The sequence below is a fragment of the Passer domesticus genome, unplaced genomic scaffold (genome assembly GCF_036417665.1).
Source record: "Passer domesticus isolate bPasDom1 unplaced genomic scaffold, bPasDom1.hap1 HAP1_SCAFFOLD_103, whole genome shotgun sequence".
Lineage (NCBI taxonomy): Eukaryota > Metazoa > Chordata > Aves > Passeriformes > Passeridae > Passer > Passer domesticus.
In genome coordinates this window covers 48,149-54,038 of record NW_026989904.1, presented here as the reverse complement: position 1 = coordinate 54,038, position 5,890 = coordinate 48,149, and positions in this window count along the sequence as shown.

Sequence of the window (5,890 nt, the reverse complement as noted above, 5' to 3'; positions counted from 1 at the left end):
TGTTTCTCAGGGGAGAGGGCATGGTTCGTGTCCAGGGCCCGGTGGCCCGGAGTGGCCGGCTGCCTGCTGAAATTCCGCATGCTTCAGGATATCTCCCAGATGCAAGGTGCCCCCACAGGCAACTGTGTCTGGTTTGACAGTGCCAAGTGCCTCCTGCCAACTGACATCAGGAACCTGGCCTGGTGAGTTTTGTTTCTCAGGGGAAAGGGCATCGTTCGTGTCCAGGGCCCGGTGGCCCGGAGTGGCCGGCTGCCTGCTGAAATTCCGCATGCTTCAGGATATCTCCCAGATGCAAGGTGCCCCCACAGGCAACTGTGTCTGGTTTGACAGTGCCAAGTGCCTCCTGCAAACTGACATCAGGAACCTGGCCTGGTGAGTTTTGTTTCTCAGGGGAAAGGGCATGGTTCGTGTCCAGGGCCCGGTGGCCCGGAGTGGCCGGCTGCCTGCTGAAATTCCGCATGCTTCAGGATATCTCCCCCATGCAAGGTGCCCCCACAGGCAACTGTGTCTGGTTTGACAGTGCCAAGTGCCTCCTGCAAACTGACATCAGGAACCTGGCCTGGTGAGTTTTATTTCTCAGGGGAAAGGGCATGGTTCGTGTCCAGGGCCCGGTGGCCCGGAGTGGCCGGCTGCCTGCTGAAATTCCGCATGCTTCAGGATATCTCCCAGATGCAAGGTGCCCCCACAGGCAACTGTGTCTGGTTTGAGAGTGCCAAGTGCCTCCTGCCAACTGACATCAGGAACCTGGCCTGGTGAGTTTTGTTTCTCAGGGCAAAGGCCATCGTTCGTGTCCAGGGCCCGGTGGCCCGGAGTGGCCGGCTGCCTGCTGAAATTCCGCATGCTTCAGGATATCTCCCAGATGCAAGGTGCCCCCACAGGCAACTGTGTCTGGTTTGAGAGTGCCAAGTGCCTCCTGCAAACTGACATCAGGAACCTGGCCTGGTGAGTTTTGTTTCTCAGGGGAAAGGGCATCGTTCGTGTCCAGGGCCCGGTGGCCCGGAGTGGCCGGCTGCCTGCTGAAATTCCGCATGCTTCAGGATATCTCCCAGATGCAAGGTGCCCCCACAGGCAACTGTGTCTGGTTTGAGAGTGCCAAGTGCCTCCTGCCAACTGACATCAGGAACCTGGCCTGGTGAGTTTTGTTTCTCAGGGCAAAGGCCATCATTCGTGTCCAGGGCCCGGTGGCCCGGAGTGGCCGGCTGCCTGCTGAAATTCCGCATGCTTCAGGATATCTCCCAGATGCAAGGTGCCCCCACAGGCAACTGTGTCTGGTTTGACAGTGCCAAGTGCCTCCTGCCAACTGACATCAGGAACCTGGCCTGGTGAGTTTTGTTTCTCAGGGCAAAGGCCATCGTTCGTGTCCAGGGCCCGGTGGCCCGGAGTGGCCGGCTGCCTGCTGAAATTCCGCATGCTTCAGGATATCTCCCAGATGCAAGGTGCCCCCACAGGCAACTGTGTCTGGTTTGACAGTGCCAAGTGCCTCCTGCAAACTGACATCAGGAACCTGGCCTGGTGAGTTTTGTTTCTCAGGGGAAAGGGCATCGTTCGTGTCCAGGGCCCGGTGGCCCGGAGTGGCCGGCTGCCTGCTGAAATTCCGCATGCTTCAGGATATCTCCCAGATGCAAGGTGCCCCCACAGGCAACTGTGTCTGGTTTGAGAGTGCCAAGTGCCTCCTGCCAACTGACATCAGGAACCTGGCCTGGTGAGTTTTGTTTCTCAGGGCAAAGGCCATCGTTCGTGTCCAGGGCCCGGTGGCCCAGAGTGGCCGGCTGCCTGCTGAAATTCCGCATGCTTCAGGATATCTCCCAGATGCAAGGTGCCCCCACAGGCAACTGTGTCTGGTTTGACAGTGCCAAGTGCCTCCTGCAAACTGACATCAGGAACCTGGCCTGGTGAGTTTTGTTTCTCAGGGGAAAGGGCATCGTTCGTGTCCAGGGCCCGGTGGCCCGGAGTGGCCGGCTGCCTGCTGAAATTCCGCATGCTTCAGGATATCTCCCAGATGCAAGGTGCCCCCACAGGCAACTGTGTCTGGTTTGACAGTGCCAAGTGCCTCCTGCAAACTGACATCAGGAACCTGGCCTGGTGAGTTTTGTTTCTCAGGGGAAATGGCATCGTTCGTGTCCAGGGCCCAGTGGCCCGGAGTGGCCGGCTGCCTGCTGAAATTCCGCATGCTTCAGGATATCTCCCAGATGCAAGGTGCCCCCACAGGCAACTGTGTCTGGTTTGACAGTGCCAAGTGCCTTCTGCAAACTGACATCAGGAACCTGGCCTGGTGAGTTTTGTTTCTCAGGGGAAAGGGCATGGTTCGTGTCCAGGGCCCGGTGGCCCGGAGTGGCCGGCTGCCTGCTGAAATTCCGCATGCTTCAGGATATCTCCCCCATGCAAGGTGCCCCCACAGGCAACTGTGTCTGGTTTGACAGTGCCAAGTGCCTCCTGCAAACTGACATCAGGAACCTGGCCTGGTGAGTTTTATTTCTCAGGGGAAAGGGCATGGTTCGTGTCCAGGGCCCGGTGGCCCGGAGTGGCCGGCTGCCTGCTGAAATTCCGCATGCTTCAGGATATCTCCCAGATGCAAGGTGCCCCCACAGGCAACTGTGTCTGGTTTGAGTGTGCCAAGTGCCTCCTGCAAACTGACATCAGGAACCTGGCCTGGTGAGTTTTGTTTCTCAGGGGAAAGGGCATCGTTCGTGTCCAGGGCCCGGTGGCCCGGAGTGGCCGGCTGCCTGCTGAAATTCCGCATGCTTCAGGATATCTCCCCCATGCAAGGTGCCCCCACAGGCAACTGTGTCTGGTTTGAGAGTGCCAAGTGCCTCCTGCAAACTGACATCAGGAACCTGGCCTGGTGAGTTTTGTTTCTCAGGGGAAAGGGCATGGTTCGTGTCCAGGGCCCGGTGGCCCGGAGTGGCCGGCTGCCTGCTGAAATTCCGCATGCTTCAGGATATCTCCCAGATGCAAGGAGCACCCACAGGCAACTGTGTCTGGTTTGACAGTGCCAAGTGCCTCCTGCAAACTGACATCAGGAACCTGGCCTGGTGAGTTTTGTTTCTCAGGGCAAAGGGCATCGTTCATGTCCAGGGCCCGGTGGCCCGGAGTGGCCGGCTGCCTGCTGAAATTCCGCATGCTTCAGGATATCTCCCAGATGCAAGGTGCCCCCACAGGCAACTGTGTCTGGTTTGAGAGTGCCAAGTGCCTCCTGCAAAATGACATCAGGAACCTGGCCTGGTGAGTTTTGTTTCTCAGGGGAAATGGCATCGTTCGTGTCCAGGGCCCAGTGGCCCGGAGTGGCCGGCTGCCTGCTGAAATTCCGCATGCTTCAGGATATCTCCCAGATGCAAGGTGCCCCCACAGGCAACTGTGTCTGGTTTGAGAGTGCCAAGTGCCTCCTACAAACTGACATCAGGAACCTGGCCTGGTGAGTTTTGTTTCTCAGGGGAAAGGGCATCGTTCGTGTCCAGGGCCCGGTGGCCCGGAGTGGCCGGCTGCCTGCTGAAATTCCGCATGCTTCAGGATATCTCCCCCATGCAAGGTGCCCCCACAGGCAACTGTGTCTGGTTTGACTGTGCCAAGTGCCTCCTGCAAACTGACATCAGGAACCTGGCCTGGTGAGTTTTATTTCTCAGGGGAAAGGGCATGGTTCGTGTCCAGGGCCCGGTGGCCCGGAGTGGCCGGCTGCCTGCTGAAATTCCGCATGCTTCAGGATATCTCCCAGATGCAAGGTGCCCCCACAGGCAACTGTGTCTGGTTTGACAGTGCCAAGTGCCTTCTGCAAACTGACATCAGGAACCTGGCCTGGTGAGTTTTGTTTCTCAGGGGAAATGGCATCGTTCGTGTCCAGGGCCCAGTGGCCCGGAGTGGCCGGCTGCCTGCTGAAATTCCACATGCTTCAGGATATCTCCCAGATGCAAGGTGCCCCCACAGGCAACTGTGTCTGGTTTGAGAGTGCCAAGTGCCTCCTGCAAACTGACATCAGGAACCTGGCCTGGTGAGTTTTGTTTCTCAGGGGAAAGGGCATGGTTTGTGTCCAGGGTCCGGTGGCCCGGAGTGGCCGGCTGCCTGCTGAAATTCCGCATGCTTCAGGATATCTCCCCCATGCAAGGTGCCCCCACAGGCAACTGTGTCTGGTTTGACAGTGCCAAGTGCCTCCTGCAGACTGACATCAGGATCCTGGCCTGGTGAGTTTTGTTTCACAGGGGAAATGGCATCGTTCGTGTCCAGGGCCTGGTGGCCCGGAGTGGCCGGCTGCCTGCTGAAATTCCGCATGCTTCAGGATATCTCCCAGATGCAAGGAGCACCCACAGGCAACTGTGTCTGGTTTGACAGTGCCAAGTGCCTCCTGCAAACTGACATCAGGAACCTGGCCTGGTGAGTTTTGTTTCTCAGGGGAAATGGCATCGTTCGTGTCCAGGGCCCAGTGGCCCGGAGTGGCCGGCTGCCTGCTGAAATTCCGCATGCTTCAGGATATCTCCCAGATGCAAGGTGCCCCCACAGGCAACTGTGTCTGGTTTGAGAGTGCCAAGTGCCTCCTGCAAACTGACATCAGGAACCTGGCCTGGTGAGTTTTGTTTCTCAGGGGAAATGGCATCGTTCGTGTCCAGGGCCCAGTGGCCCGGAGTGGCCGGCTGCCTGCTGAAATTCCGCATGCTTCAGGATATCTCCCAGATGCAAGGTGCCCCCACAGGCAACTGTGTCTGGTTTGACAGTGCCAAGTGCCTTCTGCAAACTGACATCAGGAACCTGGCCTGGTGAGTTTTGTTTCTCAGGGGAAAGGGCATCGTTCGTGTCCAGGGCCCGGTGGCCCGGAGTGGCCGGCTGCCTGCTGAAATTCCGCATGCTTCAGGATATCTCCCAGATGCAAGGAGCACCCACAGGCAACTGTGTCTGGTTTGACAGTGCCAAGTGCCTCCTGCAAACTGACATCAGGAACCTGGCCTGGTGAGTTTTGTTTCTCAGGGGAAATGGCATCGTTCGTGGCCAGGGCCCGGTGGCCCGGAGTGGCCGGCTGCCTGCTGAAATTCCGCATGCTTCAGGATATCTCCCAGATGCAAGGTGCCCCCACAGGCAACTGTGTCTGGTTTGAGAGTGCCAAGTGCCTCCTGCAAACTGACATCAGGAACCTGGCCTGGTGAGTTTTGTTTCTCAGGGGAAATGGCATCGTTCGTGTCCAGGGCCCAGTGGCCCGGAGTGGCCGGCTGCCTGCTGAAATTCCGCATGCTTCAGGATATCTCCCAGATGCAAGGTGCCCCCACAGGCAACTGTGTCTGGTTTGAGAGTGCCAAGTGCCTTCTGCAAACTGACATCAGGAACCTGGCCTGGTGAGTTTTGTTTCTCAGGGGAAAGGCCATCGTTCGTGTCCAGGGCCCGGTGGCCCGGAGTGGCCGGCTGCCTGCTGAAATTCCGCATGCTTCAGGATATCTCCCCCATGCAAGGTGCCCCCACAGGCAACTGTGTCTGGTTTGACTGTGCCAAGTGCCTCCTGCAAACTGACATCAGGAACCTGGCCTGGTGAGTTTTGTTTCTCAGGGGAAAGGGCATGGTTCGTGTCCAGGGCCCGGTGGCCCGGAGTGGCCGGCTGCCTGCTGAAATTCCGCATGGTTCAGGATATCTCCCAGATGCAAGGTGCCCCCACAGGCAACTGTGTCTGGTTTGAGAGTGCCAAGTGCCTCCTGCCAACTGACATCAGGAACCTGGCCTGGTGAGTTTTGTTTCTCAGGGGAAAGGCCATCGTTCGTGTCCAGGGCCCGGTGGCCCGGAGTGGCCGGCTGCCTGCTGAAATTCCGCATGCTTCAGGATATCTCCCCCATGCAAGGTGCCCCCACAGGCAACTGTGTCTGGTTTGACTGTGCCAAGTGCCTCCTGCAAACTGACATCAGGAACCTGGCCTGGTGAGTTT